Source organism: Trichosurus vulpecula, chromosome 1 (genome assembly GCF_011100635.1).
Source record: "Trichosurus vulpecula isolate mTriVul1 chromosome 1, mTriVul1.pri, whole genome shotgun sequence".
Lineage (NCBI taxonomy): Eukaryota > Metazoa > Chordata > Mammalia > Diprotodontia > Phalangeridae > Trichosurus > Trichosurus vulpecula.
Genome location: NC_050573.1, coordinates 224,587,665 through 224,614,205, shown reverse-complemented (window position 1 = coordinate 224,614,205; position 26,541 = coordinate 224,587,665). Strand labels below are relative to the sequence as shown.

General features: G+C 37.9%; 1 protein-coding gene and 1 pseudogene across 2 annotated transcripts in view; one reads left to right on the top strand and one right to left on the bottom strand.

Annotated features, from left to right (window-relative positions):
- Nucleotides 1-26,541, top strand: part of LDLRAD4 (low density lipoprotein receptor class A domain containing 4) — a 607,914-nt gene that overhangs the window by 165,921 nt on the left and 415,452 nt on the right. The window contains exons 1-2 of one of the 2 annotated variants that reach the window (XM_036740206.1): nt 18,382-18,407; nt 19,045-19,077. The exons of the other annotated variant lie outside the window; for it this stretch is intronic. The gene's annotated coding sequence lies outside the window, so the exon portion shown is untranslated. Of the gene's footprint in view, nt 1-18,381; nt 18,408-19,044; nt 19,078-26,541 lie in introns of those variants that run through there. 2 annotated transcript variants of the gene reach the window in all.
- LOC118832850 lies at nt 15,480-16,028 on the bottom strand (annotated as a pseudogene).

Genomic DNA, 26,541 nt, shown 5'->3' with positions numbered 1-26,541 from the left:
GGATATTTTCCCTCTTAGCTTCTTCTCTTCTTTGCACTGTGTTTGACACATAGTAGATTATAGAGAAATATGTTTTGATTGCTTTATGCTGTAGTTGCTAGGTTTTAGAGTTGTTCAGAGGTTCTTTTTCAATTTATATGTAAAACATCCCCCAAAGGCACCCATCAGACAAAAGGCAACAAGGATATTAACCAACTGATTTAGGTAATCATAATAGTAGCTAGCATTTTTCTAACACATTTATGTAAAGGTTTGCAAAGTCCTTTAAAGACACATGTTATCTCATTTGATCCTTACAAACAACTCTATGAGGTAGAGCTATTATTTTCTGCAGTTTACAGATGAGGAAATAAACTGAGAGAGAAGTGACTCAACCAGGGTCACACAGAGAGAGTAAATGTCTGAGGGAAAATTCAAATTCATGTCTTCCTGAGTCCAGATCCAACACTACAGCACTTATGGTTGTGAGAGAAGAATGTTTTCATTGGCTTCTTCTCCAGTAGAAACAAAAATACTAATAGTGGAGGTCCTTAATGGATACTCTGGAATGAAGGTATCTTTGGATAATTCTAGAAAGCTCATAAATCAGCTCTGTATATATTCTTTGTACTCATTTCAGTTATTGACCTGAAGGGGTGGTTCTCTGGATCATTGAAAATAGCTAGGACCCTAGAGTTGTTCTGTGTTAGTTTAGCTAAGAACCTTGTAGAGTGTCATTTCAGTTGGTTCCCCTAAAATACTTTTAGAATTCATTTGAAACTCTGGACAATTCTCTGCACTGTCTTGTCCTAAGGTCCTAGAATCCTAAGAATTTCAGAGTTCTAAGGAGGCCTTAGAGATAATGTCCTCCTTCTTCAATTCCAATCCCCTCATTTGACATTTGAGGAAAGTGAGATCCCTAGGAGTTAAATGATGCACAATATTAAACAGATAGTAAGTAGCAGAGGCAAGATTTGAACTTGGGTTTTCTAATTCCAAATCCAGCCCTCTTTCTTTTTTTCTTTTTCATAGATTTTTTTTTGGGTGGGGAGGCAATCGGGGTTAAAAGTAAGTTGTCCAGGGTCACACAGCTAGTAAGTGTCTGAGGTCATATTTGAACTCAGGTCCTCCTGACTTTAAGGCCAATGCTCTATCCATTGTTCCACCTAGCTGCCCTCAGACCTCTCTCTATTAAGAATGAAATCTAGGTTGATGAGACGATTTCCCAAGGTCACACAGCTAGTTGGTAACAGGGTTGGGATTTAGATCCAGGACAGGTCTAGAGAAGATTCCTCGTGGTAGAGTCCCTAGCCAGGGCAATGCCAGGAGATGCTAAATTGTATTCATCATTCTAGTAGCCTAAAAGCACCATAGTGAGTCTATCTGTGGGATGTAGCTAGGGCTTTCAGCAGTCTCAGAGAAAATACTGAGTGACACAGAATCATCTTTAGGTGGGTCAGGGAATTAGTGAATAAAATTGCTCCCAAAAAAGTCAGCCCCAGACTATGCTTCACATGCCATCCACTAGGAAACAAGAGCCCACTGCCACTCATCTGCTGTCCCATTGCTACTGAAAAGTGCTGCACAGGCCATTGCTCTGTTGGAACCACCAAACATCTCTCTGACTACCTAGACCAAAACTCCCTTCCCTGGCCATCATCCCCCATGTGTGTTGTATTCCCCTATCAGAACGTGGATTCCTGGAGGTCAGGGACTGTTCTCATTTTTGGTCTTGTATCTGTGGAATTTAGCAAAGTTCCGAGCATATATGTTTTTTAATTGATTGATTGAATGAATGTCTTCTAGACAGCTGTATGGAATTTAGAATGTAGGGTAAACTTGAATTCTAAGGTTTTAGAGATGAAAGTCAATCCATTGAATTACAACTAAAGCTAATTACTATAGCTTTCTATAGCCCTAACCTACTTCCTATGGCAGATATTAATGGGCTGGTCACAGCAGTCTACTTACAGCTTGCTGTCTGTCTTTGAGAAAGACTCCAGGTAGAATATATCCAAGCAATCCAACCTTGGAAAAAGGAATGAGGGGTGTGTGTGTGTGTGTGTGTGTGTGTGAGAGAGAGAGAGAGAGAGAGAGAGAGAGAGAGAAGGAGAGAGGGAGAGAGGGGGAGAGAGAGAGAGAGAGAGAGGGAGAGAGGGAGAGGGAAAATGTCATATCCTGCATGTGAGATATACCTTAGAAGTACTGGAAAAAGACTAGGAAATATTTGGTGCGTATATGCAGTAGTGTAAAATTTTTCCATATGTTAAAAGAGAATTGTTTCATAAATGATCATTTCAAAAGTACTCAAACTGCAGAAGATATTTAATTATAACAATAGTACTTATGTAGCACCTTAAGGTTTATAAATCAATTTACCTGTCATCTCATTTAATACACACAACAGCCCTGGAAAGGCTATTATCACCCTCATTTTGCAAATGAGGAAATTGAAGCTGATTTGCCCAGGGTAATAGAGAAAGCTAAGTGTCTGAGGTGGGATTTGGACTCAGGTCTCCTTTACTCCCAAGTTCAGGACTCTAGGCATTATTATTGCTTTTTGCCTTTATAGCATACTTACTTTCTCATAAGCTAGTGGGAAGACTGTTCTCTCCACCCCCCGGGTCTCACCAAGCCCCCACACAAATATTAATCCCTCCCTGTAAAAAGGAAAAACGTTTCGGTAAAGTGAGTCACCTTAGCCAAGCGCCAGTACTTTTGATGATGTAGTATGTCGTACCCCATTCATAATACCCATCTCTTTACTGAGAGGTAGGAAGTGTATCCCCTTACCAGTTCTCTAGAAATCAGACTGTTGATTATAATTCATCAGAGCTAACTGCTTTTTAGTGTTGTTATCAGGGATATTGTTGCAGCAGCTGTGTATGTTTTCTTGGGTTTGCTTTCTTCACTTTGCATCACTTTATTCAAGAATTTTCACAATTCTCTGAAATCCTCATATTTATCCTTTCTTATGGCACCATAATTTTCCATTATATTAATATCTCACAGTTTGTTCAGCCATTTCCCAATTGCTGGTTAACTATTGAGCTTCCAGTTTTTTTTTTGTACCGCAGACTGCTACTGTGAATATTTTATTTTTTATGGGATATTTTTTTTTTCAATCACTGACTCAGTGGGTTAGTAATGGGATTGCTGGGGTCAAAGGGTATAAACAATTTGCTGATTTTTTTTTTTGCATTATACTAAAGCTGTTTTCCAAAATGCTTGGGTTTATTAGAGTTTTTTCTCTCCAACATTTCATTTCCTTCATATCATTGCAGCCGGTTTGCTGGGTGTAAGTTAAAGAAACATCAGAGTTGTTTTGATTTTTACTTATCTTTTTATGAATGATTTGCAGGAGTTTTTCATATGGGGGTTGAATATTTGGATTATTCCTGAAAATTGTTTGTTTATATCTTTTGATCACTTATCTGTTGGGGAAATGATGCTGAATGTGTCAATTCCCTGTATATCTTGGATAGTAAATTTTTATAAAATATCATTTAAAAATAATTTCCCACTTGTTAAGTTTCTCTTCTTATTCTAGCCACACTGATTTTATTAGGCTAAATGTAAGAAGACATCTGATCTAAAAACTGCCTTGATAGAATATAAGTTCCAGAGGTCAAGGTCTGTTTCATTTTTGTCTTTGTATCTGCAATGCCAGGCATACACACTAGGCACTTAATAAATGCTTGTTGATTCATCGATCCTTAAAAAGAAAATATTCCATTCTCTATTCCACTAGATAAGAGAAAGTACTATCAATATAATTCAGAATAGTGGGTTATACCAAAACTTTAAATTGGCTGTGGACTCCATCATTGGGTGTAGCATATTTTTCTTCATTTCTAAGTGGGAAGATGCGTGTCTAGACAATAGTTTGAGAGAAAAAGATTTGGAGGTTTTAGCAAACTGCATGTTTTAGCAGTGGGACATGACAGACAAAAAATTGGAGGAGGTACAGATACTATCTTAGGGAATGACATCGTTAATCATAAAAAAAGTTTAGTCTAACCACACAGAGACTAAAAACCAAATGGATGAAAAAAGCCCATTGTCCAGATTATGTTATACCCTTGAATGAACAATCCAAAGAATTGGATATTTTGGACAGAAATGAACTGGGCCTAGAATTGAATAGAAGTAGAAAACCAGGCTAAATTGCCTTTAGGAAATGGTGTGGTTGAATTATTCCAAGCTTTTTGCTGAAACTAAGGCTCATCTATTTCAACTTCATTATTCTTCCAGTGATACTCCGTATGCCAGTGAGTCATGGAATACCAATCTCTAATGAGCAAGCTGAAGATTATTTGAAAGGGAAATGGAGAGGCCCTTAGTGGGAATGAGTATGCTACAATATACATAATAACAACTAAAAATTGTATGGAAGTGGCATAAAGGATCTCATTACCTCCCTGTGCTACAGTTTGCTCATTCATAAAATAAGGGAGTTGAGTTAGCTGACCTCTAGGGTCTCTTCCAGTTTTAATACATGTTCCCACAATCAGAGAAGTTTGACTCTAAAAGGAAGTGAGGCTGTGTTGTTTTGTTGTTGATCCTTCTTTCTTGAAGAGGATCAATGACATCATGAGGGTCATGTCTTGACTTGCGTGTGAATCAGACTTGAGTGAGACAGAGATGTACAAAGTTGTCAATCTAGCTCTCTCCTCCAGAGTCATCAGAAGTCCTGTGACAAGACAAAGGCCAAGAAGACTGGGGATGGCCCAGGATGCAGTGGGATTCCTTGGCCTTTCTAAATTAAGGCCTTTCCCAGGTCTCAGTTTGTTTAAGGCCATGCCCATTCAATGGCTAAAGGTGGGGTAAGAGTTGAGACAAAAGATTTACCATCATAAAGATGCCATCAAAAAGATTGATATCTGGGAGGGGAAGACCCTCAGAGTTTCTGGACAAAATAGAAAATAATTGCTACTTACACTCATTCTAAGCCATCAAAACCAGAACAGTGAGCCACCTAGGCTTGGGTTGCAGCTGTTATTGGCCACTGAATGAAAGCCAGAGTGATTTGGGTTGAAGGCTGTGATGTGGTTAGAGTGAAAGATGGATACCCCCTATGATCCACTTATCTCCATTAAATGTCAAGAGATCTAAGGCAAGGTCCTAGCATAAGGTATGTACTCCCCTCCCCCCATGAAAAATTTATAGGAAGATATGGACAAGAGTGACATAAAATAAGAAGATATGGTTGGGTTGCTCTTTGTCCTTTTGGAAAAAGTTCCCATATTAAGGTCACAGATCATTTAAATATGGAAGTATTGTAATTTCCAGAAAACCAAATCTGGAATACTGTGTTCAGTTCTAGCTGATATATTTGAACAATGTTGACTAGCTAGAACCCATTCAAAAGAGTGTGACCAGGATGGTGAAGGGCTTTGAGGCAGTGCCATATAAAGATTAGTTGAAAGAACTAAAGATGTTTGGCCTTGAGAAGAGATGACCTAGAGTTGAAGAGTTGAGTTGTCTTTAAATATTTATACAACTGTCATTTGGCAGAAGTATTAAACTTGTTCCATTTGGCCCCACAGGGCAGAACTGGGAACAGTAGATGGAAGTTGTAAATAAGCTGCTTTGGGCTTGATATAAGGAAAAAGATTTCCTCATCTTCAGGGCTTTCAAAAATTGAAACATGGCCTTTCGTAAAATAAATCAACATATTGCCCACGTATGAAATTGCGTGTCTCATTTTGTACCTCTAGTCCATCACTTTTCTGCTAAAAGTTGGTTGCTGTGCTTTATAATCAGTATTATGAAGTTAGTGGTGATAGAACTGAAAAGAATAAAAGAGCAAAAATAAAACAAAAAGTGCAGAAAGAGACAAATAGAGCAATTTTTATAATAGAAATAGCTAGCATTTATACAGCACTTTAAGGTTTGCAAAGCACTTTGCAAATATTATCTCATTTTATCTTTCCCAACAATCTTGGGCAGTGGGTGCTATTATTATCTCTGTTATACTGATGAGGAAACTGAGGCAGACAGAGGTTGTGATCTTCCTAGTGTCACCTAGCTAATATGTAGCTGAGGCTGGATTTGAATTTATCCTCCTAGCTCCAAATCCAGCACTCTATTCACTGCTCCACCTAGTTGCCCTTTTACCACCTTGTTCAATTTTATATATATATATATATATATGTAAACTCTATAACAGTCTTATGCAATCTTATTTTCTTGTTCTTTGTGTATTAAAGTGTTTGTTGATGATTGCTAAATTCATAATAAAAATGAAAATTGTAAAAATAATAAAAGTCTATAAATGAAAGCTAGGTATGTACTTGTTGAGAATGTTCTAGAGGGGATTCTTATTTAGGTCTGGAGTAGACTGGATGCTCACTGCGATACCTTTTAGCACCTGGTGCCTGGTACATAGTAAGCACTTGACAAACGCTTGTTCATTGATTTGATTTGATTCTATGATCTGTCTAAGGTTAATAGGTTACAGCTCTTTTGAGTTCCAACCTACATTTCTTCTAGTTTGGCATTGGGGTGAGATGAAGTGCGGCTGTATGGGGAAGGGACTGGGTTTAAAAAGGTGCTGCTATTAAATTGGCTAAGTGAAGTCACCTTGGAATTAACCATTGGCCCCAGAAGCCACGTGGCACTCAGCACAACTTCTCTGGCCTTTTCTTCTACCCTTTCATTCTTCTCCCACCCTAGTCCCTTTTTCTGCATGAGTTTTTGCGCTTGCAAATTTCAAATAGCATTTTATTTATGAATGATCTAGTCTACCAGTAAATCTTATTATTTGCAAATCGACGACCTTATTGATCCGAGAACTTAGACCTAACCTTGAAGGTAGCCATATATACTGCTTGCTATTCCACTGTGTAAAGTATCTAGGCTTTTAAAGAGGAAAGCCTGTGAATTAATAAGAAGGATCAATACTTGCTACAATTCTTAGTTAACTCAGAGTATTGTAGGGGAAAAAATAGCAAGTGGTCAAGCTGCCTGATTTGTAAATTTAACCATTGATTAAATTTAAAATATACTCCCAGGCTTGTTATTCTTCAAAAAATTCTTTGGAGTCAGGAAAACCTGAGTTCAAATCCAGCCTCAGATACATTGTACCTATATGACCTTGGGCAAGCCACTTAACCTCTATCTGCCTCAGTTTCCTCATCTATAAAGTGGGGATAAATAATAGCACCAATCACCTAGTTTTGTAGTGAGGATGAAATGAGATAAAATTTATAAAGTGTTTTGCAAACCTTAAAGTGCTATATAAATGCTAGCTAATACTATTGTTTTTTAATGTGTTTTGTAGTAGCTAATTAATTTATTGGTTATTCTCACCTTCTTCATTATTCCCATTTAGCACAGTGCCTGGTGCATAATAGGCACTTCATTAATGTTGATTGAGTTTACAAATAAAGAAACTGGAATTCAAAGAGAGTTTGAGTGGAAATATTTGAAGTGATACCTTGAAATATCTGGTAACTAAACATGAGTGAAACCATCTTATAGCTAAGATTCTTTAAGTTTATATAAGTGATGTTTTTAAAAGTTCTGTTCCTGTAAGAACTTAGATTTGCATTTATTAAGAGATGTACTTACTTTGAAAGAAGGTGGTTTGTAACTAGAAAAAAAGTCCATTGTCCATGTTTGTTGGGTAGGGTTCAGTAGTCTTTCTTGGTGTGTTGTATGTGCAGGAGTTGTAAAGAATAATTGTATATGGATGACTACTGTACTTTACCCACCTAGCTGTGAGAATGCTAGGAGTGAGAGAGAAATTCAAGGTGGCTTTGAAAGATTCTTCTCAGATCCAAAGAGAAAATAGTCAAGAATTAGTGAGGAAAGTATTAACATATGTAATATGTCTTGTATAAGTGCATCCTTTTCAACAGTGCTTCTGATAGAATTCTATTTTTATTTTTAAAAAATGACAATTGAGTGGAAAAGAATGCTTATTTTATATATCAACCATGCCTATGTCCAAAGCCCCAGCAGATTTTTAGCAAATGGTGTGTTCGCAATTTATCCTACTTGTAGTCAAATATGAACAGAATTTTAAAAACAAAGAAACAACAACCTATGTAGGAAGGGACAACAGAAGCGTCGCACAGGTGACAACAGAAATCATTGTCCTGTGGTTAGCTTATGCAGTTCCATAGAGTCACAGTTTCATAGAATGTTAAAGTTGGAAGAGACCTGGGGTATGAACAAGAATTCTTTTGTGTGTCTGTTGTGTGCACAACTGTACAGAGGAAGAAACTATCATGAACATCAGCTGCGAACCCTTCAATCTTGAACTTAGGCAATCAAAAACCAGTACTTACAATATCAAGGCAGACTCTTTATAATTCTCTTTATGACTTTTCTACTTTTTGTTCCTTAGTTTTTATGTGGCTAAATTTATATTGCTTCTATGATTCTTACATATGTATGGTTTTTACTATGCATCCATTTTTGTTTTTTTTTTTGGTAAATAGTATTTTATTTTTTCCAATTACATGTAAAGATAGTCTTCAACATTCATTTTTTGTAAGATTTTGAGTTCCAAATTTTTTCTCCTTCCCTCCCATCCCCCCTCCCCAAGATGGCAAACAATCTGATATAGGTTATACACATGCAATCATGTAAGCATATTTCCACATTAGTCATATTGTGAAAGAAGAAACAGAAAAAAAGGAAAAAAGCCACAAAAAACAACAAAAAAAAACCCAGTGAAAACAGTATGCTTCGATCTCTATTCAGACTCCATAGTTCTTTCTCTGGATGTGGATAGCAATTTCCATCGTGAGTCTTTTGGAATTGTCTTAGATCATTGTATTGCTGAGAAGAACTAAGCCAATCATAGTTGATTATCACGCATTGTTACTGTTACTGTGTTCAATGTTCTCCTGGTTCTACACAACCACTTTTGATGTATGCCCAAAGATTGCAGAAGAGATTGGGCTGATTTACAGAAGAGAAAATTTCAGACCTGAAACAGTCAGTAGCATCTATAATATGAATAAATCACTTGTGCATCTGTTGCTATATTGAGAGAATGATTTGATGATACGGTAATACATTTTTCTTAAATCTAGTTACTTCTATAGTTTACATATTATGGTCTATAGAATGAAAATGACTAGCATCATTGCTCACACCTGGGGCTGAACTGTCCTGATTAGTAAGTACCAGTTTACCCAGTTCATTACCTCTAGCAGTACCATACCAGATCATGCTTCATCTCCCATCTAGTTCTCCGTTTTATATATCTTGCTCCCTGTTGTGGCCACATTCCTACCCCTTTTCCCCTACTGAAAAGAGCACCCTAGACTTCCAGGTATCTTGGTCAAAGTCCAGGAAGGAATTAACAGGGAAGCTTTGGAACTCTAACCTTGATACTGAGTTGTCTTGATTGAGAATGCAAACTCACCCAGCACACTGTACCTAGCCCTCACCAGACCAAACTATATTTTATGTTCCATCTAGACATCAACCCTGGATATTTTGCCATCTACTCTACTGCTGGCTACAGCAGGATGTTGGCAGTTGATAATTCCATAATTCTCCATGAGATAAATTACAAGATCATAAAAGTTCAGAGCCATAAGGGACCTTACAGATCACCTAGTCCAAAACCCTAATTTGGCAGATGAGGAAACCGAGACCCCAAGGATAAAGTGACTTGCCCAGTGTCACACAGATTGTGAGAAGCCGAACTGGGATTTGAACAGGGTTCATCCAAACCCAGTTAATGTTACTGTGCCTCAGTTGTACTCTACCAGAGTGCTTCATATTGTCGTCTTACTTTTTCCCCAAATAGATTACAATCTAAGCATTGATACATATTCTGAAGATAAGTAGAAATTATTCTGGCATTAATTCATTCAAGAAATATTTATTAAATATTTACTAATAGGGATGCAAAGGTAAAACATGACACAAACCCTTTCCCTTCAAGGCCCTACCTGCAACTGGATTTAAGGTTGTAAGCCTTGTATGTAGATAAGTATGTTAAAGGGAAGATTCAGAAAAGTACTTTAGGAGAATTTTGAGGAAGGAGAAGACACTCTCAGCTAGGGGTGGGGATATTTAGGGAAGTATCCACCAAAGAAGCGGCCCCTGTGCTGAGCCTTTTGAAGGAAGAGAAGGATGTTAATAGAGATGAGAAGATTCTCAGTAAGGGACATGAGCTGTTTGAATGCATGGAGCTGGGATAAAGGTAGCTGTTTATTTTGGCTGGAATGTAGAGTATGAAAGAAAGCTGAAACGGTCACTGAAAGGTATATTATGGGAGATATTTGAATACTGGGCTAAGGAATTGGTTCTTGTCCTTAGAAGGAAGAGAGAGCAACTGAGTTTTTGATCTGCAGTGTTATGGTCAAACCTACGTTTTAGAAAGACTTCTTTGGGCAGCTATGTAAAGGATGGGTTGTGGAGGGGAGCACCATGTGGAGGGGAGAGGCTGGAGACAAAAAGATTAATTAATAGGTTACTGTAATAGTTCAGGTAATAAGGGGAAGAGGGCCTGAAAAATGGTGGATCACAGTAGAAAGAAGGGGATGGAGGCAAGAGATGTTGTGGAGGTCAAATGAACAAAACTTGGCAACTGTTTGATTCTGGAGACTAAGAGAAAGAGAAGACTCAAAGATGACCTAAGATTGAACCTGAGTGACTAGAAGAAGGGTGGTGCTCTCCAAGGAAATAGTAATTTTCTGCCATTTTATATTATCCATATTTCGCTTATGGGCTGCTCTTTGGTAATTAGATAGGAATGAGCATACAGGCATAAAGAGGACTGAGTCATTCAGTGAGCTAAAATGAGTCTTTGATGGAAAGTGCAATTCAAGGTATTTAATTTTCTATCTGTTTCTTCATTTTCGTTAACAGAATTTGTCATTCTGTGTGTACTTAACCCATATATGCTTAAGAAGTGAGCAAGCAAGCCCTAATTGATTTGAAAGCATCACATATTTGTAGTTCTTGAGGAGATAGCTTTTTATCCTAGAGGCAGCAGGGAGCTTGAGGTTCTTGACTTCTGCCAATTATTAATTTTCAGTTTTTGCATAAGAATTTAGATATGGGAAAGATTTTACACAACATAAGTTCCCTTCATTCTGAGAATTGTTGTTTTGTGACTTCACTTTGTTGAGAAGCGCTAATTCTCTTTCTTTCTAGGCTTAATAACTACTTTGTACAGATTATTCTAGTCAGATTTTTATCCAGTTTACTTAATGGCTATTTAATTATTCCCTCTTCCGCTGCCTAATGCTCTCTCCCAACTGTTAAGCAGTTCTTTATGGCTATGACATTAGCCTTTCTTTGTGACTCCCTCTGTACCCTCTGCTTACTAATCTTACCCACAAACTTTTACAGTTGACGGAATTAAGTTGTTAAAATGTTAAGATCTACTAATTTGTAAAATATATTTCAACATAATAAGAATAAGCATAAGAAAATGTAAAAACTTAAGCATCTAAATTTATGAGGAAAGCAGGAAGTCTGAACTTACTGCATTCATTCTATTAGAAGGTTGTAAAATTTTTTTCCCCTCTACAATTTGCCATTCTCAATACAGGCCCTTCATGAATTATAGAAAAAAATTAATTGACATTAGAGAACTTCATCCTCCAACAATTCTAAAGTGAAATCATTCAGTCACTGGATTGCTTAACCATATTTATACACCAAACTTTAGCAATTCTCTGTGAAAATCACTGTCAATTTTTATCCTCCATTATCCATGTGAGAAGATTCATTTCTGTTCTACTTTAATCCTAATTCTTAGCTGTTTCATATCTTTCACTGCATGATCTCCCCACCCCAGCCTTTGATTTCCATCTATTTCACATCATTAGCATGTGAACAATGTAAATTTAGTGCTTTGATTTCAAGGTTCTTCCTTGGAGAACTCAGTGTGATGGGTAGGACCAAGATGCTTCAGGATTGTTTGTTTATTGCGTTTTCAGACCCAGGATAGAGTGGGGAGGTGTGGGGTAGACATTCAAGTATCAGAGAGAAAGGCAAGGAAAGCAAAACTACAGTGTTTCATGTTTTCATTTGTGTGTCCTTTATAGGCTTGCCTGACTTGGGCACATGAAGCAATTCATCTGTTTTACATACATTTAGCGAGGAGTCTGATGCAGTTGAAGAAGCACTAGATTTGAACCTGGATTAAAATATTGATGTCACTTGCTCTTTGTGTACCCCATTACCCACCATGGATCCCCTCTTTCCTGCTTCTTTTTCTGTGTTGTCTCCCCCCCTCCCCGTTAGATTGTAAGCTCCTTTAGGGCAGGAACTGTCTTTCTTTTCATTAATTGTATCACTAGAGCTTAGCTCAGTGCTTGGAACATAGTAGGCACTTAAGATATGTTTATGGATCAGACTGAAAGAACATCAGAGGAGTTATAAAGAAAGTGTTTGGCCCAGTCTCAGTGAAATATGTTATTGCCTGGTTGGGACAGGAATCAGGAAGCTTACTTGAATAGGAAGTAGCATTGAAGTTGTGTTTTAAAGGATAGTTGGCAATAAAATAGGTAGAGAAGAGAAAGAAGAATGTTCCAAGCCCTAAGAGTAGCGTAAACAAAGACACAGAGGTGGAAAGTTGAAGGACAGGTTCAGGGAATTTCGAATCATCCAGTTTGTCTGGAGTATAGAGAATGTGGACAGGATGAATAAGAAATCACTCTGGGAAGGTATGATGGTGTCAGATTGTGCAAGCCTTCTGTTTGAACTTTGCTAATAGAAAATGGGGAGCCACTGGATATTTTTGAGTGGGTATATGTGTATGGGAAAAGGTTATTTTAGAACTGCGTAGAATGAATTGGGGAGGCAGCTAGGTGACTCAGTGGATAGAGCGCTGGGCCTGGAATGAGGAAGACTTGAGTACAAATAAGGCATCAGACACTTACCAAACGTGTCACATTACCTTCATTTCCCTTAATCCACTGGAGAAGGAAATGGCAAAATGGCAAAACATTCCAGTAACTTTGCCAAGAAAACCCCATGGATGGTATTGGTGTGCTATAGTCTATGGCATCACCAAGAGCTGAACACAACTGAACAATTCAACAACAACAGCAGTAACAGAATGAATTGGAGGGGAGAGCAGAGGCAATATGACTTGTTGTTTAGCTGTTGTGATAGTTCAGATAGGTGTTAACAAATGTCTGACTAATAAGGTGATAGAAGATAGGATGGAAGGACACAGAATGAATAGTTGATAACCAGAATCCATCCTTTGCCCTTCTGTGTTAATCCTAGAACTCTCCTGCCTTTCCCATGCAATGAAATTTCTCCCTATACATTCTCTTTGGTTTTTCTGATGTTGCCTGTAGATCTACTAATTTGTATCGATTGTGTATCATCTATTTAGCTGGTATGGAAGTGAGACTTCTACTTCAATTAAAAAAATTGTTAATGAGAAATCATCAGGGCATCATCGAATCATAGATTTAAATTTGAAGGCCATCTAATCTGAATATCTCATTTTATGGAGCCTTGGAACCCAGAGAGGGTTAAGATGTCACCAAGGTCACAAATGTTGGAAATGGCTTAACTGGGATTTGAACCCAGGTCTCCTGACCCAAATTTAGCACTCTTTCTGTATTATATGAGGGTCACTTTCCGTATCAGTCCAATGAGGTCAGATCTGAACCTGCTTTTTTTTTTTTTAAAGAACAAGAAACTCATTTTATTCTGCTACCAAAAAATACCACCCTTGCCAAACTTTGTCTATCACAACAGCTACTTCATACATTCTCTTCTCTCCTGATGCCCCCTTGCCGCTTTCCTCTCAGCAAAGGACATTGTCTTCTGCTTGACTGAGCAGTGAAGGTGATCATCCTACTCCATAACTCAAAACTCAGCAATGTCATTCCTCATTCTCTCATTTTTGCTCTGATGTCTTGGGAAGATGTGGTTTTTCTCTTTGTTATAGCCAGCCCCATTTTCTTATCTTCATCCTTTCACACTGGCTACCTGTTATGCTTGGGATGGTCTCCTTCCTTACCTCTACCTCATAGGATCCCTTCCTTTCTTCAGGACTCACTCCTGGTGCCATTCCCTTTGCACCAAGGGGAGCCTTTGCCTATCTCCCTAGATCTAAGTGTTCTCTTCCTTCTGAAATTTCTTTGTATTTGCTTGTCTGTGTATGTGATGCATTTCCCCATTAACATGCAATCTCCTTGTGAGTTTGCTGCATTTTTCTTTGTATCCCTTCCACTGAACTTAGTGCCTTTCATGTAGTTAGCATTAAATAAATGCCTTTTAATCAAAATTAATATTTTATTATCAGTGTTTTTGAATAGATTTTCATCTTTATAACAAATTTCTAAAATACAATTTAATCTATAAACTTTTCCATAAAATTATGATAGATTAAATTGCTATAACAATTTTCACTTAGAATACAGCAAAAATGTTATTTCTTAGAGTATAAGCATAGAACTTTTTTTGTATTGATTCACAAGAAAAATCTTACAAGAAAAAATGATTTCATTTTCCCCTCTTCCCTCTAAGAAATTTCGTCTACAGAGGTATCTGTCACCAAGTAAATTCCTTTTCCCATAGGAAGAGGTATAGTAGTGTAAGGAACTGTAATATTGAAACAGGGACTGAAGATTAAAGGGGTGTGTGGCTAGCCCCAAAGGCTAGGGATTAAAAGAGTGCTGTCACTATTACTGAAATGAGGGAATCAAGGTAGAGTCGGAAGGAGTTTCACCACAGAACCCATCATTGATGTTTGCTGACCCCTTCTGCTCCTGTTCTATGGGTGTTTTCAGGCTGTCTTCATTAGCCAGCCTTCCTCATGGTGCCACCCAGGGGAAGTTGAGGAAAGCAGTACAATGGGGCATGTAGCCTAATCTGGGTCAAATAAGGAGATGAGTGAAAGGAATGAAAGCCCTACTGTGGTCTTCTTGTTGACATAGTGATGCTGTTCATCTTTTGCCCTGCGCTGGTGATGATTCAGTATCTCAAAAGTACCCAACAACCTCCAAACCAATTTCTTCTGGATGTACTAGACTGCTGAATTAAGTACTCATACAACTTTTTTTCTTTAAAAATCTAGTTAATTTGGAGTTTATTTTTTCTTAAAAAAATCCAAAATATTTTCATGCTACACACATGCATAGCTTTTAAATAATTATGGCAAATGGCAGGAAGAGTTAAGGAGCACCACGTTCATAGAATTCCATGGGATACACAAAATGCCCAATATTTTGGGCTGTACATAATAAAGGAATACTTTAAATATACTTTCTAAATACTGTAGCAGTGAAGATGTCCCATCTTATGATGTAGGAATGTGCTTTAGGAAAAAAATTGTGTGGGAAGTATTCATTTTCTTAAAAAAACACTGAATAAGACAAATTACATTTATCTTAATATACTGATTTTGTACACAGTTTTATACAATACCTTTTCTTAAATCAGTCCATCATGAAAGGTAAGAAAATTCTTCATCTTTTTTTTTTTTTGATGAACAGTTGCATGGAAATTTAGATGATTTTTTTTTCTTGGATTTTTACCTGGGAGTAACTTTTTTACTTATGAGGGTATAGGTGTGGCACTTTTATATTGATGTCACCAATGTTAATATTTCTTAGAATCTCAGGAAGATTCATATTTTTTACTACTGATACTGTATGGATTGGAGTTCCTGCTAAACTGGCCTTGGGTTTCTCAAGCTTATTTTGTGCATCAACTTGAGTTACAATTTCGTTCATGCTTGCCCCCCAAACCATCCCTGCCATCACCATTTTTACCACAGTATTGTATATGGAAAATTAGCTTCTGTTCACAGACATTTTCAAAACACTTGTCTAGTGTTTTCACAAATACTTGTATTAGGCCTAATATGCCAAATATGCCACAAAAATACAATGTGGCAAAATGTATATAAATCATTTGTTGTCAGATCCACCTATTAGCAGGCCTTTTTTTCTAGGAAATAACAAACATTTTTATTTTTTTAAATACCAAATGGAAAGTTTCCTTAATTATTTGTTGCCATGTGTTTTCAATATAGGGCTGGTAAACTTGTAGAGCTGGAGTTCCTCATGACTGTTGAAGATGAAAATTTCTTTGATCATGGTAGAGTTAAGGGCTAGAGGTGGCATGGTATGCCTAAGTGGGTGCTGGAATTGGGGTATAATGGGAAGCCAGATCAGTCTTTCTGCTTCAGGTATTTCCTTTGATCCATGCACATGATCCCAAACAGCAGCTCTTTATGGAGCTCTTTATGGAGGCTCTTTCCACTCTTTATGGAGGCTCAGGCCTCTAACATATCCAAGAGATGGATTTGTACTAATTTGATAAGAGATCCTTCCCTCTAGGTAGTCTGAAGACTTCTGTGCCTATACTTAGAATTGGCCTAATAAACCAGAGGGGCTTCTTTACCCAATTCTAGTAGTCTAGCTTATTGGAGTATGAGTTAGTAGACCCTCAGTTCTAGTCCTAGCTCTACTGCTTACTAGCTGTGTGACCATAGGTAAGCAAGCTCCTTAACCTTGGGTTCCTAGGTACCTCACATAGTTGTTCTCAAGTTAACCAAGATGTATGACAGGGGTGGGGAACCTGCAACCTCGATGCCACATGTGGCCCTCTAGGTCCTCAAGCTTCTAGGCTGCCACTTTGACTGAACTCAAACTTCATAGAACAAATCCCCTTAATAAAAGGCTTTGTTCAGTAAAAATTGGACTCAGTCAAAAGGCCTCACCCAAGGGCCTAGAAGGCTACATGTGGCCTTGAGGCCTTGGGTTCCCCACCCCTGATGCATGAGGAAGGAGGTGCTTTGAAAACTGTAAAGCACTGTATAATATAAGGTATTATTGTTATTAAACTGTCAAGAGTCAGGAGTTATGATGATGATAATAATGATAATATTACCCTGTCTGCCAACATGCTGCACAGCTGTACATAGAGGAGATGTTAAGAACAGCAAGACATAGATAAGCTGGGGAGAAAGGGAGACAGAAGTGGATAGAGGAAGATGGAAGCGGAGAAGGCTTGATAAGTTCTGAGGTGGGCATGTAGTGGGAGGCAAACTGGTCTTTGGCTATGTTGCTATTCTTTTGGGTTATGTCCACCAGAGTAAGTTTTTACTGTTTATTATTGTCCTTTGAAATAGTTCCGGCTAACCTCATCCAAAGGGACTGAGATAGTTACCATAGAAGTCTCCAAGAGAAGAAGTTATTTTCTGGGTTATTTGCCATAGGGTCAGTTGAAATCAAAGAGAGGGCCTGATAAAGGTAGAAGATACTACACCTCTGATACAATAAGATCCATGCAGAGAAGGAATGTGCCATTATGGCTAGAACTCTGGACTTGGAGTGGGGAAGACCTGGGTTCAAATCCTATTTCACTAGTTGTGTTATCCTGAGCAAATTACTTATGCTTTTCTGTGCCTCAGTTCCTCATCTTTGAATTGGGGCATAAAAATGAGTACCTGCCTCACAAAGTTGTTGCGATGATCAACCTTAAAGCTCTCTATAAATGTAGTCTTTTATTATCTAGTCACCCAGGATCTTGTAAAGGTTTATGTCTTTCTCTTTCACTTTGTTGGTGTTGGTATCAAAAAATAAACTGGAAGCAGATAAGTCAAACTGATGATATTAGACCACTTCCTTTTAACTTCTCTGAATGTCGTTAATATTTAATGTTCTAGAGTCTCAATTATAATCAAAGAATCATAGACCTTTAGAACTGAAAGAGGGTAACTAGGAAGAGATCATCTAATCCAGCTTCCTTCTTTTGAATATGAGGAAACAAAGTGGCTTGTCCAGCTTTCTGCGTTGTTGCCTACAGAACCATCCATCTGGGCCCTTTCCTGAAAGTTGTTGATGAGGAGTTAATGGGTTTCTCTAGTTTGGCTTAATTTAAGGGGGTGTCTAGTTTGACCTGGAAGGATAACATCAGATCTCCTTCCTTTACTCCTCTCCCCTCATTTCACTAGTTCCAGTGTGAGCATTTGAGAGAGACCTCTGCCACAGGAGCTGCTGCTGTTGAATCTGACGGAGGAATTTCAACTCTGTCCTATTGCTGTTCTCTTCTTGGGGGTCATTGTTGTATTTGTTTTGATTGCTTCTGAGAGTATAAAGGTTACTATCACACATGTGTTGACTTAGTAGAGATAAGGTTCTGGTGAAAATGAAATTAGACTATTTCAAATTCTCCATCTTTGTATTTCTGTGAAGAATATTGATTTGTTCCCAGAGTCTCCTAGTGATTGCCTCCCTTGTATGAGAGCTTAATTGCCAGCATTTAAAATTAGTGCTCTTACTGCAGGGTCAAAATTGAATCATGCAGTGATTCAACATCTAAGCCTGCCTATGGAATTCTGGCTCGTGTGCTTTTTATTTTTGCTGGGTCAAGTTGTTCGGGAATAAGGCAGAGGAATACGAGGTTAACATTATGATATTTCAAATTAGTGTTTTGCTTTTGCTTTTATTTTCCTCCTGAAATGCACAAAGGTGAGTCTAGAGAATGATTATTTTATTGGTTCAGAAGGAGATTTTCTTTATTAGAACTGGAGAAATAGTTAAAGTTTTGTTTCTGCTTAATATGTAGTTCCCAAGTCACATAGTTCAAGTAAATTGGGAACCTAATTTGGATGGGGATGTGGGGAATGCAAATGTTTTAGCTGGGTTTTCCATTATATTCTAGAAAGCTATTTCTTCTGTCAATGGAGATTAGCTCTCACTGGTAATTGGGAAATATTGGCTTTTCAAGAAATATTGGCCTTTTGTTAGTTAAAGCTATAAGAGCTCTCTAACTCTTAATATTTTCTTTTACATAAGTCATTCTGAGTGTTAATTAAATGTTCTCTTCCCATCTTAAGATGAAAAATTAGCACATACACCTAAATAAAACCATGGCTGACAGGAATAGGAACAATACCACGGGAATATATCTTTTTTTAACGTCCTGTTACTGAATATTTAGTCTAATATAAAGGGTTAAAAAAGCCTCAGTTGCCTTATCTGATTTTATAAAGCACAACAAAGAATTTAATTTTTTGACATCTGAGGTTCTTTTTTGGGGGGGGGATGAAGTGCTTCAGACTTTTGTAGAGTTATTGATCTAATATCACTTTTTTCTTTAATACAGAGAACCACAAAAAGAACATTCCTTTTTGGAAAGGTATGACCTTTATTCTCTTTTCAGAACAAACCAGTATGGAATTGAATAGATATGTAGTATAGTCTTTTGCTCACATTAAGCATACTCAGCACTGTCAATAATGAGAAGTTAGAGAATTTGTTACTAGTTTTGGAATTAGGTAGTTTAATCATGTGATAGAATCAGTGTGAGAAATTAGTAAAGGTAGATTTTACTTTCTTTACCAATCAAATCAAAATATAATTGTTAGACTGGAATGACTTTGGAATGACCTTTGTTAAACACAGACAAATGGGTTGCATGGCAAGTTACTGGAGGACTCTTCCAGTCTTATGATTGAGTTTCCAACTGTTATTTTGAGTTCGTGAGTAGAGTTTAAGTAAGCATCTTTAAAAATACTGTTCTTTTCAGGCAGGCTTTACTCTTTCTAAAATGTAGACTTTGGTCAACATTGGCAGGAATCTGTTAGTTGTAGACAAATGTTCTTTACAATTGTGTTGAATTCTTCGGCAGTTTAGGGCAGACCTTGTGCCCCAAGGGTGTCTCCATTGTCACCAACATCAGTCTTCAAGGAGTTTCTGCTTCAGAACCTGCTGTCAACACACATAGGGTTCCAATTTGATTTAATCAGAAGTCTGAAAGGGAAATGAATGGAACGAAGAGCCTGTTTCAGCCACACTTACATCCTAGTTTGACACATTGATAATAAACATGATAGATGGGCAGATTAAAGTTGTCAGACTTATCACCCTAGCGAAAAGCAGCCTGACATGTAGTAGACAGAGGACCTTACTAATAATCTGTGCACTGTTCCACTTTGGCCTACAATGTCAAGTTATTTTTTTGCTTCATTTAACCAGGCCATGCCTAGTCTCTCAAGTGACAGTAGGAAGGAAACTTGACAGTCTCTGACAGTGCTTAAACTTTGGGAGACTCATCTGTGAAATGAGAGGTTAGACTAGATGACCTCTAAGGCCCCTTATAACTCCAAAGAGACAGTCCTCTAATGCGAACCCATTTAGGTAGTGGGGCTTGGTAAGGCACCAATCTTCTCTTTTCAACTGCAGTTTTTCCTGATAACACTTCTAAAAGAAGCGTTGGTACTCTACCAGCAAGGTGATGCTGGCCTTTCTCTGCTTTTTGCCCCTTTCTCAGGATACTTATGTGATACAGTTATCCCTTCCAGATCACTACTTTCCCCATCGTGGTTTCCATATGTCACAGGTTGGCATAAGAAATTAAATGGAAAATTTTGGGGAATTTTGCAGAAGCCACATGAAGGCCCCCACATGACAGAGGCTATGACCAAATACTTAACCCAGATTTCACAATAAGGCACTGCAAACACCCTATAAAAGAAAAAGAAAAAAAACCAGATTTATTCTTTGGTAAGGGTGGGGGGGAATTTAATGTGGATTTTCCAGATTGTGGCGATGCTGCCACCTAACCCCCTGCAACATGGGAGGGATAACTACTACTTTTAAAGGAAATAAAGGTCTCATCTGAGGGCAATAAACTTTTTCAGGGTAACTAGCTTTCATTGAATGTGTTTAAGAGGGCAAAAAGTTTACTTGCCTTGACTCATTTTCTTCAAACTTCCTTATTTCTGTTAAAGACACCAGCATCCTCCCATGTCACTCAGGTTGACAACCCTGACTTTTCCCTACCCCACATCACATGTCTAGTCAATTGACAAGCCTTAATGAACCAACCTCCATAATATCTCTCACATATGTATCCCATTTTCATATCTGCCTCTCAACCTCCTGAGTATCTTTTGCTTTTGTCTCCAACCCTCTACTTATATAGACATCACCTTAAGATAGGACCTTATCTCCTTTTGCCTATAACATTTTAGTAACTTCCTAATTAGTCTCTTTCCTTTCAGTTTTTTCCGTTTTCCTCCTCATAGCTGTAAAAATAATCTTCCTAAGGCACAGATCTGATCATGTCAATCCCCTACCTAAAAATCTGCAATGACTCCGTATTGTCTCTAGACTCGGCCTGACCAAATCATAGAATCTCAGAGTTGGAAAGTGAGTCAGAGGCTATCTAGTCCAATCTACACCTGAAAAGAACATAACTTAGTAATGCAGTAGATAGAGTACTGATCTTAGAATCAGGAAGACTTATCTCCATGAGTTCAAATCTGGCCTCAGATACTTACTAGCTATGTGACCATGGGCAAGTCACTTAATCCTGTTTGCTTCAGTTTCTTCTTCTGTAAAATGAGGTAGAGAAGGAAATGGCAAACCATTCCAGTATCTTTGCCAAGAAAACCCCAAAATAGGGTCATGAAGAGTTGGACATGACTAAACAACAACATGTGAAAGGAATCTCTCCTGCAATGTACCCAGCATGTAGTCATCCAGCTTTTGCTTAAAGGCCTACAGTAAAAGAAATCAAGAGCCCTTTAGCATTTAAAGTCTTACACAGTCTAGTTCCAGATGACTTGCCAAATTCATTTCATTCTACTGCTGTCATCTGCTTTATGTTTCAGCAGAACTGGTTAGCTAGATGTTCCCCAAACTCAGCATTCCATTTCCCATTGCTGTTCTGCACAGGTTATTTCCTATTCCTGAAGTTCATTCCCTCTTTCTCTCAACTTCTTGAATCTTTCTCTTCCTTCAAGATTCAATTAAGGTGCCAATTCCTATGAAAACCCTTTCCTGATTCCCTTGGTTGTAGGTGGTTTTCATAGTCCTAAAATTATCTTGTGCTTGCTTATCTGTATCCCCATTGTATGTTGCTCCTATCAGAATATAAGGCGAGAAGTATTTCTTTTCTGCCTTCAGTGATTCTCACTTCCTCAGCACATTATAGGGACTTAACAAATATGCTCCTGAAATCATTTGTCTCATACTTTGTCTCCACGGCCAGTGAGTTTTTTCTCTGGAAAATGTTGAAAGCCATGTGAACAACACAATTTAGTTGTAACTGGACTTCTCAAAAGTTCATTTTCATAGAGAAGAGCCATGTTCCAAATTTTAAAATGTTTAGTTGTTTTCTAAAATTTTGTTTATTTTTCATTTACACCATTCAGTTCCACGAGCTTTTGAGTTTTAAATTTTCTCCCTCTCCCTGCCCTTCTCAAAATGGCGTGCAGTTTGATATAGGCTCTACATATGCATTCACATTAAACATATTTTCACATTAGCCATGTTGCAAAGAAGAATTATAACCAATAGAATGAGCCACGAGAAAGAGGAAACAAAACAAAAAATAGAGCAAATAGTATGCTTCGATCTGCATTCAGACTCTGTAACTCTTTCTCTGGATGTGGAGAGCATTTTCCATCATGAACTTTTTGGAGTTGTCTTAGAATCTTGCGTTGCTGAGAAAAGCCAAGTTTGTCATTGTACAATGTGGCTATAACTATGTCCAATTTTCTCCTAGTTCTGCTCCTCTCACTCAGCATCAGTTCATATAAGTCTTCCCAGGTCTTTCCGAAGTCTGCCTGCTCATCATTTCTTATGGCACAATAGTATTCCATTATATTCATTATACCACATCTTGTTCAGCCACGCCCCAATTGATGGGCATCCCCTTGATTTCCAGTTCTTTGCCACCTCAAAAAGAGCTGCTATAAATATTTTTGTACGTGTGGGTCCTTTTCCCATTTGTATGATCTCTTTGGGATACAGCCCTAGAAATGGTATTACTGGGTCAAAGGGCACGCACAAAGTGTTTAGTTCTCCAGCTTACAGGCAAATAAGATTGACAAACCACAGATTAGTATTGTTGGCAAAATAATTGAACAGAACAGATTTCTTCGAAATGAAAGTAGGAGTCGGGGTAGGCTCAGATAACAGAGTAGGTCAGAAAACTTCATTTTGCCTTTTGGATAGAGTTGCTTGTGGGTAGATGAGTAGAACGCTACAAACGTTATTTATTGACTTCAGCAGGGCTTTGGTGAAGTGTTTCATAATGTCACTGGAGATAAGGTAATAATAGTAATAGTAACAATATTGTTAATGTTATAAGATGTAAACTTGTGGGCTATACAGCAGTCCAGTGTGGTGAATCCTTACTGGCTGATCAACAAATTCTTAGCTTCACAACAAAAATTGGTGATGTCAGCCAGAAAGGAATTGTTTCCTTGTGTTTCACATCATTCTGTCTGTGGCCATGGCCCATTATATTTTTTTGTTAATGATTTGGGTGATGTTTTGTGAGAGGATACTACTTGTATGCTTCTCCTCCATAATGTTTTACAGATTACCTTGTGATCTACAATGTTGTTGTCCTTAGCTTCCATATCTTTTCATTTGGCAGAGGTCAACTGTTTGGTGGTGGAGGCAGTTTCTGGGTTTTCGGGAGCTTCTCACTATGGCTTTGCAGAAGTTAAACTTCCTAGAGGTGCAGCTAGGTAGCACAGTGGATAGAACACCAGGCCTGGAGTCAGGAAAACCTGAGTTCAGATTCATCCTAAGAAACTTCCTAGCTGTATGACCTTGGGCCAGTCACTTAACCCTGTTTGCCTCTGTTTTCTCATCTATAAAATGAACTGAAACATGAAATGCCAAACTATTCTAGTATCTTTGCCAAGAAAACACCAAATGGGGTCACAAAGAGTCAGACATGACTGAAATGACTGAATAACAGCAACACTTTCTCGGAAATGTCAGTAGAGTCAATGTCTTTGCTTCACCATTTTTCCAAGGTTAGAACTGTTATAATTCTATATAATGCCTTTTCACCTTTATTTTTTCTTTTAACTGGTTATTTCTTTATTCGGAGCCAGCTTTATCAATTTCTTTCCCAAAATGTGATTCCTAGAACTGAACACAGTTTTCCAGATGTTGTCTAACCAGAGCAGAGTGTGGTGGGAGTATCACTTCCCTTTTTCTTGTAGCAATGCCTCTCTTAACGCTATTCAAGCTCTTGATGGTTGTTGTTTTGGCTGCGATAGCATACTATTGACTAATGTGGAAGTCGCAGTCCGCTGAAACTCTTTTTCAAACGTACGCTAAAACCAATCGATTGTTGCAAGTCTCAGCTTGGGGGCCACTTCTTACATGATGAAGTTCATCTAGTATTATGCCCCCCTGTTGAAAGTACTCACAGTTAAATTAAGGTTCAGAGCTGGGCTAAAAACTGTGATTTTATCATTCTCTATCCTCATTGCTGTCACTCTCCTATCATCATTATTGGAATAAAAGGGCTAGCACTAGACTTTGGGCCATTTTGCAGTTTTAACTGTTTCATGAGTTGCTGTGGGGGAAGAAATTCACTTAATAGTCTACCTTCCAGTTATGAGATTCTCTGCATGTAACTAGTCTCACCCCTAGATTAGAGATGTAGTCTGTCAACCCATGATCAGAAACATTTCAGATAGCTTGTGGTATTTTAGCAGAGCAACCAATTACTCAGCCCCTCGGCCATGATGGTAATGCTCTGGAATTGGACTTGAGGGCAGCTTTTGAATCATTTCTCTGTGAGTTAAGTAATGCAGTGGATGCAGTACTGGGCTTGGAATCAAGAAGACCTGAGTTCAAATCCAGCCTTAGATATTAGCAACCTTGGGTAAGTTATATAGTTTCTGTTTGCCTCAGTTTCCTCATTGTAAATGAAGATAATAATAGCATCTATCTCCCAGGGTTGTTGTGAGGATCAAATGAAATAATATTTGTAAAGCACTTAACACAGTGCCTGAAACATAGTAGGTGCTATATTAATGTTAGCCATTTATATTAATGTGATTGCTGTCATTATCATCATCATTATCATTATACTCTATGGTGATTAATATTTAATTGCTGTGGGTTCCTTTTCCACAAATGAAAGATCGCAACTCCTCTAAGCTTTCTCATTCTCTATGATTCTTGGTTTTTCCATACATCCCTCATAGAAGATCTACCCAGATTGGATATCCCTTATGAAAATATATGATTCTGAATTCAGTTCACAATATCTGTTATTGGGAATTACCACTTAGATACTTCATCAGAATTCAATTAATCATGCATTTGTGAATAATAATCATCATTATTATTTATAATAATAATTGATATATATTACATATTAATAATCAGAATTACCATAACTAATACATACTTTATTTTAAGGTTTGCAAAGCATTCTGCATCCGTTATCTCATATGAACATCAAATTGACTCTGTGGAAAAGGGACAATGGATATATTTCCTTCAGTTTGTAGATAAGTAAACCTAAAGACTCAGAAAGATAAAATGACTTAAAAGTGCCCAAATAACTGGTCAATATCTGTAGTCTGATTTGAACCCAAGTCTTACTGACTCTGAGTCAAGTTTCCTTTTTTTCCCAAGAAAAAGGGATTCCAACAGGTGGAAATGCATAGGATAGGTATTCTAGGCATTGATTCTTTGCTGAATCAATTGGAAGTTTGTACCCTTTGCACCTGGAAACTGCAAGAATTACACCCACAACAGCTTCCCCCAACTTGCTTCATCTCACATTCCATTTTGGTGGGAATTTGCCCATGCTATTTAAAGATTTCCTCTTCAGCCAAGCAGGCATGTGGCCGAGGCACAGTGGGAAATTGATTAATTTTGTTTCAGGCCACCTTCTGCCTTTGAAATCATATGTGACTAAAAAACCCTCTGCTCCTGACAAAGCACAAAGTGAACATGAGCAGGAGTTGTGGGTGGGCTGTGAAACAAAGCAGTGTTAACTAGAAACTGCAGCTAGCTGAGATGGATGGGGACTCTCTCTACCACTAGGGCAGAGTTGGCACAGGGACCTGAGAGCAGTTTGCCTTGCCGAGGGATTCCTTTGGGCTTTGCTGTCTTTGCTCTTCTTACCCATTACTTCATTTGTATTAGATGGGAGACCACATACTTCCCAGGCACTTAGTCAATTGCTTTATTGAATGTTTGCTATGTGCTTGTTACTGTTCAGAGGTATTCTACAGAGAAGAGAATGCTAATCTTAGAGAGTGTGCAACTCCATTGGAGTTTGGGGTAGAAGGTGGGGAGTGGAAACAGGAAGAAACACCAATATTGGGACAAACAACACAGATGTGAAAAAATTATATCTGTTGGGAACATGCCTTAATTAGGATCCTTTTTGCACTTTGGTTGTCAAGGGTAATAATTTGTTTGTTTTAAGTAATACCCTTGCAGGGACTAGTTGAATGCTTGTTATATTTATGAGTAAGAAATTTAAAACTTCTGATTTTAAGTTTACTTTTCACTGATCACTTTTTGAAATAAAGCTAAAAAATGCAAACAGGAGGTTGATCTTTGATATAAAGTTTTAAGCTTCTAGTGTGGGTAGTAGTTAGGGATGTTTTTGTCAGAAGAGTTAGCATAATTCCGGTCCCCTGTTTCTCTTCCAAATGCCATATGTGCAAGAGGATCCAAATGTCACTCTCCAGTGGTTCTCAGTCAGAACACTTTCCCCAGCACCAAAGACATGTAATCTCACCTTTTGTATGGCATAGGAAAGGCTCAGCCATCTTTGCTAATATCCATGTCAAAGAATTATCATGGCAGTTAAGAAGAT